Below are 11,151 nucleotides of genomic sequence, written 5' to 3'. Positions count from 1 at the left end.
TAATATATCAAATAATAACATGAATATTTTACATATCAGTCATTTTATTTCCACCACACTGAACAATTTGGTCCTGATTTTATCAGAGAAATAATGCATTAAATGGGTAAAGTGTTAATAAATTGCATTGTAGCCTATGCCAGGATCGGCCGCTAGATGCCCAGCTGCAAAGTCATAATGAAGTGAATGCAGTGCCAGGTTTAAATACCCATAATACCACCATAATACCCATGATCCATCAGTCCCCTTCCCATAGTGAGAATGTTTACTATCGGACTAATAAAGCGACTGATGTTAATTCTCCAGTGTTTCTATTCCATTACAATTCTGTACATACCCTACCTGATGGACTTTTGAGCTTGTGGATTACTGACCAGCAGACTGTCCACCATAAGAGCACAATACACTCCGGAGCCTGGACCAAACAAAGTGCCCCTGAGGCCTGTAGATATTATGTACAAAAAATGTAAACATCATATTGCAGAGCGTAACAATTGCTTGAGGAAACGATGATGCTTTTCAAAAAAGTCCCGTTTCAATAATACATCTTACTTTACACACCTGATTAGGCACGGATAATGATGTAGTAATCATTATTAATGATTGCTGAATTTATAATCAGTCAAGTATGGTTAACAGTATAATTTATCAGGACTACACAAGACACCCATATGCAGAGGTTAAAGGAGTAATGTTATACTGATTACACTGTGGTAGAGAAAGTGATTTAGGAAGGAACAAATAAAGGAGAGAACGACTGGGACAGCATATTTTTGTCAATATCATCATTGTTTCAATTGCAGGGTTCAGCACAAAGCGTCAGTCAGTCAGTATGTATCAGATGTAGGCAGTGACAGAAACCGAAAGGACTGGCAGCTGCAGACCGGACCACTTGAGGGCGCTGGAGCGATAACTTCAAGAGATTGGCTTTTTCTGAAATGCAAAACGAGTTTATGGTTTGCTGCATACTGCGCAGTAGCCTACACAATGATGCCTGCTGTAGTTTTAATAGTAAGTGCCATTATTCCAATATAAACGTTGTAAATAGTATGCTATAGAATTCCTGTCACGTGACCTCACTATAGTTCCTGTAATTCAGGGAGTGGCTTTAAGTTATTACAGATTTTCACCTATACTGGCTTTTTATTATACGACATTAAGTCAAGTAAAATCGCAAAAGGGACCAAATCTCTGTATGTAATACATACATCATTGGCATAAATCCACTGGCAGTGTACATGGGATATAACTTCCAGTTTACATAGTATTAAAAAAAGGTTTTATTTTAAGTGTAAAAATGAATAGGCCTACCTATAGGAGCCCATTAGTATTGGCTAATAATGTACACAGATAATACAACATTTTTATATTTTAAGTATTGCAATTCATTCTAAGGGAAACATTCAACAGAAATCCTCAAAGGCACTTTCAAAGAATATCAAGATACTTTTAGGTTATTGTAAAAACAGACATAAATTGTAAAGAGGCAATCTATTTTGGTTTGGCTGGTTATCTTATGAAATGGCAAAATCGCATTTGTGTGAAAGCTGCCTTGTGTGTAGAGGTGTCAAGACAGAGCAGACGGCTGGTATCTCTCAGTCTACTGCCCATAGTCTGCACAGCACACCTGAGACGTGTGTGTGTGTGTGTGTGTGTGTGTGTGTGTGTGTGCGAGTAAAGGAACAGAGCCAAGCTTATTCTTTCCAATGCGGCTCTAAGTTTAATAATGCTTGTAATTGGAATTGATGGGTGAAGAAGAGCTCTGCTAAGACTGTGAAGGTAATGTAAGAGCTTCTTTGGCTGCTTTCCACAAGGTTCCACATGGCTTATCCATTTGTCATTATGGGGAAATAACATTTACAGGTGTACCAGCAGTATTTCAAACAGAAAGAGAACAAAATTGAGTTTTGTTGTGTTTTATTCAAAGGATATCACCCAAAATTTTTAATTCTGTCATCACTCCCCCTAATTCTGTTCCAAACCCGTAAGACTTTCGTTCATCTTCGGAACACAAATTAAGATATTTTTAATAAATTTTGAGCGATTTCTGTTCCTCCATTGACAGCCATGCAACTACCACTTTGACAAAAGTTCATAAAGAAATCGTAACACTAATCCATATGAATTGAGCGGTTTAGTCCAAATTTTCTGAAGAGACTCGATCGCTTTATGATGAACAGATTTAATTTTATTCACATAAACATTCATCAACTCACACACCAGGGGGCTGTTCCATAAATGAAGCTTAGAAAAGCGGGGATTAAACTCCAAAACCGGACTTGAATGAGCCTAACAAATAAGTTGGGGCTAAAGTGGTTCCATAAAAGGTAATTGAAGTTCACACAATCTCACTAATTTGATCCAGGTTTATCTAGTCTAGATAATTGCGTGTGCACGCGTTTCTGAAGCAGCCCTAGAGGTCGATCGTGGATCAAATCGATCCATCATCAAACAGCGTAGTTTTTGTGCTGTTTTATGCATTTGTGACATGTTTTTTTGTTCCCCCTCAGTGCAAAAATTACATTTTACAGTTATATTCTCCATCTGTTAATGTTAGAAAGTCGTGCAAATGTATCCATTTTGCTGCTAATCTTCATATTGAACGAGCGCTGCTGCGCGCATGCGCGCCAAATAGGAGCGCAATAATTCTGATTAAAAAATATACATTTTGCTTGGAAAATTAAAATGCGATATTTTAGAACACTAGAAATATCTTCTAATTATAATAATTTCTCTTTAGGATGTTGGATAAGTTGCAGTGAACTTCTAGCTCATTACACTCATTTTATACTTCTAATAGGCCTAAATAAAAAAATTGAACAGAATTCGCCTAATTCAGGGAAGATTTTTTTTAAGAAACTAAATATATAAAGATACAAAATATAGTTTTGGGTATAGGACCTATGCTAATAAAGATATAGGCCTATACTTATTTAGAATGCTGAGAATTGCAGCTTTTAATGCAATGATTTTTTTTTGAGAAAGCAAGAATCCCCAGTTTTAAATGAGTGGTTAGATTTAGTTTCTAAAGTACATTATGGAGAGGATAACATTAAATTAAGAACAAATGTATACATTTTGAAAAGATATGTGCAACTCTAAAATCAAAGAATATTCCATAAAATAAAGGAATATATATTGGCCTATTTACTACATTTTTATGTAACCTTCCCTTTTATTTCTAGTTATTTGTAATTTTATTTATCTACTTATTTAATATTGAATATTTGATATTTAAATAATATTACTTGAATAACTATTAGGAATTATGTGTCATTCATTATAAGAGTTTGATATATGTGAATGTTATATTTTTATTAATATTTATTTATTGTTTTATTTGTATGTATGTGTTGGTATTATCACAAAAGAAAAAAAAGTAGAAGGAAAAATAAGGAATATTTATTGGGGGAAAATAATGTCTTTAAAGGAACTGTCCATTTGTATAATTGTGTTAAATGTGTTTGAATTGAAAGACATAATAAAGTACATAATATATATATATATATATATATATATATGAGACAGTGTAGAAAAAAGAATTCTCTGATAACCGAGGCATTCCTTAATTAAAATGTCTTTATTACAAAAATGACATGTCCTAAACGGACAACTTTAAAACGCCTTATATATGTGTCTATATTGTAGCCTTATTTAAGTTGATTTTCTGTATACTGTGTATTTATAAAGTCCAATAATGGTATTAGAGACTGTCAGTGGTAATATCATTGTGGTCTTGTCGGTCAGTGTTGAGGATCTGTGTAACAACTGAGGCTTAGCCTGACAGTTAGCCTGCCCTGGACCAGGCTAGTTTCCCAGCATAAGTTGCCAGGGTAACTGAGTTTGAACTTTTTTAAGTTTGATTTATGAAACCGAATCTACCAAAAATAAGCCTGACTAACCGAAATAAGCCTGGCTTATACTCTAATCTTGGTTTATGGAACAGCCCCCAGTTGTGGTAAACGGAAGCTCAGGCATGTTTGCTTGACGTGTGAGAACCAATGAGGTTCATTCTCGTGTTACGCATCACGTTTGAGCTTCAGCAAGAACCAATGAGGTTCATTCTCGTGTTACGCATCACGTTTGAGCTTCAGCAAGAACCAATGAGGTTCATTCTCGTGTTACACATCACGTTCGAGCTTCAGCAAGAACCAATGAGGTTCATTCTCGTGTTACGCAGCACGTTTGAGCTTCAGCAAGAACCAATGAGGTTCATTCTCGTGTTACGCATCACGTTTGAGCTTCAGCAAGAACCAATGAGGTTCATTCTCGTGTTACGCATCACGTTTGAGCTTCAGCAAGAACCAATGAGGTTCATTCTCGTGTTACGCATCACGTTTGAGCTTCAGCAAGAACCAATGAGGTTCATTCTCGTGTTACGCATCACGTTTGAGCTTCAGCAAGAACCAATGAGGTTTGTTCACGAGCAGGTTCGGTTGAGCTTCTGTTTATGTTCGCTGATCCATGTTTCAATGTGAATAAAGGCATAAATTAAATCTGTTTATCATATAAAGTGATCATGTCTCTTCAGAAAATTTGGACAAAACCGCTCAATTCATATGGATTAGTTTTACGATCTCTTTATGAATTGAACAAAAGTCTGGAACGACATGAGTAAATGATGTCTGAAATTTCCCTTTTTGGGTGAACAATCACTTTAATTTTATACACACATAGCCTGTACCATTACTCTTAAAGGGGTCATATAATGCCATTTTTGTACAAGCTTATATGATTCTTTAGGGTCTAAATTAAAAGTTTGTAATATACTTTAATTAAAAATTCTCATTAGTATTGTAAGAAAACACTTATTTTACCTGGTCAAAAACAGCTCTGTTTTCAGCACGCCGTTTCAGTGCATATGCCTTTAAATGATCATGAGCTTTGCTGACCCCGCCTCTCTGTTCTGTGTACACCGTTTGTAACACAATAACACAATAACCATAACGCGTTGTTCAGTATAAACGTGGAATTATGAATTATATTGAGAACGTCATACATAGAAAACATGCCGTAATGTACCCTGACTGAGTGTAAACCTTAGACGCATTCATTGTGAAGCGTGCAGCTAGCGATTTGCAAAGATTAATATATTAATATAAAGTTTAATAAAACGTTTCACTCACTTCCGTTCTTCTGGTGGTTCAGCAGGAACACGAATATCTGGTACCGATCCTTTTTAGCAAAGCTTCTTAGCAAATCCAGCTTTATACTGACCCTCGTTTATAAAGCAGTCTGGTGAGAAATGATTCGAGCAAATATGAGAGCATTGACGTTGCTCGTGGAGAATATTCCCTTCGAAAACAAACTCAGCCACTGCGTCTTCAGCGGTTCGGATTCAGGAACATTAAAATGACTGTGTTCGTTATTACACCCAAGAACAGAACACCACAATCGCTTAGACGCCATTCTGCTCATAGACAGTGCTCCGGCACATCAACTATGACCGCGCCGGTCCGGTCCGGTCCGCGCAGACTATGATTGACAGCTACCTCATGTGCGAGGGCGGGTCTGTGTTGAAACGCTCCCGTCAATCAACAACCGTGGGAGGGGCGTCCGTTTTATTGACGTCACAAAAACGAACGGCTCAATTTGAGGCAGAGGAGAACATATAAGGAGATTAAAACAAAAACACTGGATGGATTTTTATCATTATATGATGTTTGTGTACAGGCACTGCCAACACACATTTCAGTACAATCAACTTGTAAAAGTGCATGTACCATTATATGACCCCTTTAAAAAAACAAACATATTTTTCCATATTAATTTATGTCCATATATCATTATCTTGATATTTTGCACAATATTAATTAGGTTTACTCCACCAGTTTCCATGACAAATCTGTCATTTTAAAGGGAATTCAAGAGCTTTGTGTGTAAACAACTGATCTATTTATATGATTATATTGTCCATTATGGTGTAAATACAGCATTGCAGATTTTAGCTGTAGTGTTCGCTCCTAAAAATGAAGTTTCATTATTGGCTTCCATGAAGAACATTTTCACTGCACAGAACGGTTCTTGGTTCATTAGATTATTAAAATGTTCTTTACACTAAGATAAAATGGAAAACGTCTCGGTTACGGATGTAACCCTCGTTCCCTGAGTAGGGAACGGAGACGTTCCGTCGGATGACGACGAATGGGGGTTTCGCTTAGAAGCCAATCAACTTCAAATACTTCAAAACGAGCCAATGGCAAAGAAATGCCATGGGTCTGCGGAATTTGCATAGCGTAACTCCGCCTCACCTCGTGAGTATATAAGGAGAACGCTGGCAGCAAATAGGCATGTTTCTTCGCTGAGGAGCCAACCTGAGTTCAGGCGATCCCCGCGGTACAGCGGAAGTGGCAGGAAGACGGAACGTCTCCGTTCCCTACTCAGGGAACGAGGGTTACATCCGTAACCGAGACGTTCCCTTTCGTTGTCACTCCGAGTTCCGTCGGATGACGACGAATGGGGATACCAGTCTAATCACGCCACTTCTCAGCTGTCTTCCAGTGCCCTGCGTAAATCTGAGATCCCTGTCGTGAGACTAGCACGGACGAAGGACTCCTATTTAACACAGGAAAACCAAGGTACACTGGGGAGCATATCCCAGGTCTTAGGGAAGTATGCAATTACTGCCAACCCAGAGGGGGGGACTTAGAATACACATATGACCCCGAGGGATGCATATGAGGAATCACTGGGGTATCCAGCCGCAGGTGGAATATTTCAACCCCAGGGGTGGCAAGGTGGCTTGCCAAGGGAAAGACACATGCTCAGAGAGGCTTACAGTGGGAATACACATGTGGGGGTAGCTCCGGGAGGTACCATGCACACGGGAGGCACCTAGCCGACGCACAGGCAAGAGACACTGGCGCCGACGTCAGGAGTGCTGGAGGAGCTCAGGGCTTTCGGAGAAGCTCACCTGAGGAGAATATCGCACGTATCCAGTCCGTAGAGTGGAATGGCGAGCAAGCGAAGACACCTGAGCGGGTCCGGTACTAGCTGGTTGAAGCGAGTACATGAGAGGACACAGGCTCCACTCGGAGATTGTAGAATCTGGCGAATGTGCTAGGTGTTGCCCAGCCTGCAGCTCTGCAGATGTCTGTTAGCGAGGCGCCATGCGCTAGAGCCCAAGAGGATGCCACACTCCGGGTGGAGTGGGCAGTCACACCAAGGGGGCACGGTCGACCTTGCTGCTGGTATGCCAAAGCAATGGCGTCCACTATCCAGTGAGACAACCTTTGCTTGGAGAGAGCCTTTCCCTTCAGCTTCCCACCATAACAGACAAAGAGCTGGTCTGAGGTCCTGAAACACTGCGTTCTGTCTACATAGATGCGAAGAGCACGTACTGGACAGAGCAGTGCCAAGGCTGGGTCTGCCTCCTCCGGGGGCAGCGCTTGCAGGTTCACCACCTGGTCCCGGAAGGGAGTGGTAGGAACCTTGGGCACATATCCAAGCCGGGGTCTCAGGATCACGTGAGAATAGCCCGGCCCGAATTCTAGGCACGCTTCGTCAACGGAGAATGCGTGCAGGTCCCCCACCCTCTTAACGGAGGCCAATGCAGTCAGAAGCGCTGTCTTCATAGATAGGAAGTTTAGCTCGACTGACTGCAAAGGCTCAAAGGGAGCACTACGCAGGGCAGTTAGGACCACTGCGAGGTCCCAAGAGGGTACGAGAGGAGGGCGAGGAGGATTCAGTCTCCTCGCTCCTCTCAGGAACCCGACGATCAGGTCATGCTTCCCCAAAGACTTACCTTCTATAAGGTCATGCTGTGCGGCAATAGCGGCTACATAGACCTTAAGGGTGGAGGGAGACAGCCTTCGCTCCAACCCTTCTTGAAGAAAGGAAAGCACAACACTGATCGAACAACTCCGGGGCTCTTCTCGGCGAGAAGAGCACCAGCTGACGAAGAGGTTCCACTTCAACGCATAGAGGTGTCTCGTGGACGACGCTCTAGCGGAAGTGATGGTAGCCGCCACCGCTGGTGGCAGGGTACTCAAACCTGCCTCGTCCCGTCCAGGAGCCACACGTGGAGGTTCCACAGATCGGGACGAGGGTGCCATAGGGTGCCCCGTCCCTGAGAAAGGAGGTCCTTCCTCAGAGGAATCGGCCAAGGAGGTGCTGTCGCGAGGAGTACAAGTTCGGAGAACCAGGTCCGGGTGGGCCAGTACGGCGCGACCAGAGTGACCTGCTCCTCGTCCTCCCTGACCTTGCGCAGGAGTTGCGCAAGAAGGCTCACTGGGGGAAACGCATATTTGCGGCCCCGCGGCCAGCTGTGCGCCAGAGCATCCGTGCCGAGCGTGCCCTCGGTCAGGGAATAATACTGGGCGCAATGGGTCGAGTCGTGAGAGGCAAACAGATCTATCTGTGCGTCCCCGAACTGGTCCCAAATCAGCTGAACCGTCTGGGGATGGAGTCGCCAATCTCCGGGGAGGGGCTGAAGCCGTGACAGCTCGTCGGCTGCACAGTTCAGGGCTCCAGGGATGTAAATGGCTCGAAGCGACCTCAGATGCTTCTGACTCCATAAGAGGAGGTGGCGGGCGAGTTGCGACATACGGCGGGAGCGCAGACCACCTTGACGGTTGATGTACGCTACAGTGGCGGTATTGTCTGTTCGGACTAGTACGTGTTGATTCTTGAGCACGGCCCGGAAGCGGCGCAGAGCAAGACGTACAGCCTGCAACTCGAGGCAATTGATGTGCCATAAGCGGTGGGGTCCTGTCCAGGAGCCCGCGGCAGCACGTCCATTGCACATGGCACCCCAGCCCGTGGTGGAGGCATCTGTCGTTACAACAACATGCCGGGAAGCTCGTTCCAGAGGCACTCCTGCCCGTAGAAAGCTGAGGTTCCCCCACGGGGTGAAGGTCTGACGGCAGGTCGGAGTAACTGGTACTCGGAGCGTGCCGTGTTGCCATGCCCACCTCGGGACTCGGTCGCGAAGCCAAAGCTGAAGCGGTCTCATATGAAGCAATCCGAGCGGCGTTGCCGCGGCTGCAGATGCCATATGCCCCAGGAGCCTCTGAAAGAGTTTCAGTGGAACCGCACTCTTGCCCTCGAACTGTCTCAGGCAAGTCAGCAGTGACTGCGCGCGCTCGCTCGTAAGCTGCGCGGACATGGCGACCGAGTCGATCTCCATACCGAGAAAAGAGATCCTCTGCACGGGGCAAAGTTTGCTCTTCTCCCAGTTGACCCGAAGGCCCAAACGGGCTACATGGCGGAGTACCAAATCCCTGTGTTCGCAAAGCTGATCCCGAGAGTGAGCTAGAATCAGCCAGTCGTCGAGATAGTTCAGAATGCGAACCCTGTGTTCCCGGAGGGGAACAAGGGCTGCCTCGACGACCTTCGTGAAGACACGAGGGGACAGGGCTAGCCCGAATGGGAGAACTGCGTACTGATATGCCTGTCCCTCGAAAGCAAACCGTAGGAACGGTCTGTGTCGAGGGAGAATGGAGACATGAAAGTAGGCGTCCTTCAGGTCGATCGCTGCAAACCAATCCTGGTGCCGCACACATTCGAAAACGCGTTTGGCGGTGAGCATCTTGAACGGCAGCCTGTGAAGGGAGCGGTTCAATACGCGCAGGTCCAGGATTGGCCGTAACCCACCGGTTTTCTTCGGGACAATGAAGTAGGGGCTGTAAAACCCGGACCTCATTTCGGCTGGAGGGACAGTCTCGATCGCACCCTTCGCCAGCAGGGTAGCAACCTCCGCTCTCATGATAGGGGCATTGCCACCGACCAAAGTGGAGCGGACTCCCCTGAAGCGGGGAGGAGACCGCGCGAACTGAATCGCGTAGCCGAGCCTGATCGTTCGTGCGACCCAGCGGGACAGGTTGGGAAGCTCTAACCAAGCTCCCAAGGACTGCACCAGCGGGGTCATGCGAACCACAGACTTCCCGTCGGTGGGGCAGCGAGGCGGTATGACTGACCCAGACGTGGACGGCATAGCGGCCCGATGTGGGGGTGCAGTCATGAACCGCGCCCTGACAGAGGAGACCAGGGAAGGACGAACGTTCCACGGGGGTCTGCTCTGCCAGGGGTCTGGCGACAGAGGGGGATGAGAGTGGTGCGGTCCGGGGACGGCACGCACTGTCATCCGGCTCTGGGACAGAGGAGGACGAGGGGTGCACGGCCCGGGGGCGGCGCACCGTGTCGTCCAAGAACTCTGTGTGCTCAGGGATGAACGTGTTATTTCTTTCTTTAACCACATTAGGGTACTGCCCACCCGTGGGTGAGCAGCGGGGAGTGGAGAACAAAAGATTCTCCCCCGGCCCTCCACCGGGGGAAGGAGTGGTCCTGCAACCACCTCCTGAGAAAAACACGTCATCCCTGAGCAGCCCGTCTCAGGAGCGCCGCTTGGCCCGGCGTTTAGCGGGGGGCGGGGCTGGAGAGGGCTGGGGCGCCTTCTTGCGACTTCCTCCGCGACCGGGCCCGGGTGGAGGCTGCTGCTTGGGCCGGGCGGGAGGGGCGGGAGTCGCAGGAGGGCGCCCTCGGCGGCGAACAGACTGAGTACTCTGCCCGGTCGGCTGGGTGGAGGCAGCAGCGGGCCGTCGGGGCAGAATATGCTTGATAGCCTCAGTCTGTTTCTGCGCAGTCGAGAACTGTTGGGCAAAGTCCTCGACTGCACCGCCGAAAAGGCCATCTTGCGATATGGGGGTGTCGAGCAGCCGGGACCGCTCGGCATCCTTCATATCGGCAAGATTAAGCCAAAGATGTCTCTCCTGGACCACGGCTGTGGACATCACCAAACCCAGGGAGCGTGCGGTCACCTTCGTCGCTCGGAGAGCAAGGTCGGTGGCGGCACGCAGCTCATTGAAGAGCCCTGGGTCCGTCCTACCCTCGTGCATGTCCCTGAGCATCTGGGCCTGGTAGACCTGCAGAATGGCCATGGCATGCAAAGAGGTGGCTGCCTGTCCCGCAGCTCTGTAGGACTTCGCCACTAACGTAGACGAATACCTACAGGCTTTGGATGGGTGCTTTGGCTCACCACGAGACGAAGCGCTCTGAGGACACAGTTGCATCGCAACAGAGCGTTCGACCGGGGGAAGCCCAGTGTACCCACGGGCAGCGGCCTCATCGAGGGGAGGAAAGGCGGATGAGATCATCGAGCGGTCACGGGAAGACATGGGAGTCTTCCAGGACTTCGAGATCTCATCATGCACG

Source organism: Rhinichthys klamathensis, unplaced genomic scaffold, assembly GCF_029890125.1.
Source record: "Rhinichthys klamathensis goyatoka isolate OS25496 unplaced genomic scaffold, OSU_Roscu_1.1 h1tg000279l_1, whole genome shotgun sequence".
Lineage (NCBI taxonomy): Eukaryota > Metazoa > Chordata > Actinopteri > Cypriniformes > Leuciscidae > Rhinichthys > Rhinichthys klamathensis.
The sequence above is the reverse complement of the archived record's forward strand: the minus strand, read 5'-3'. Positions refer to the sequence as shown.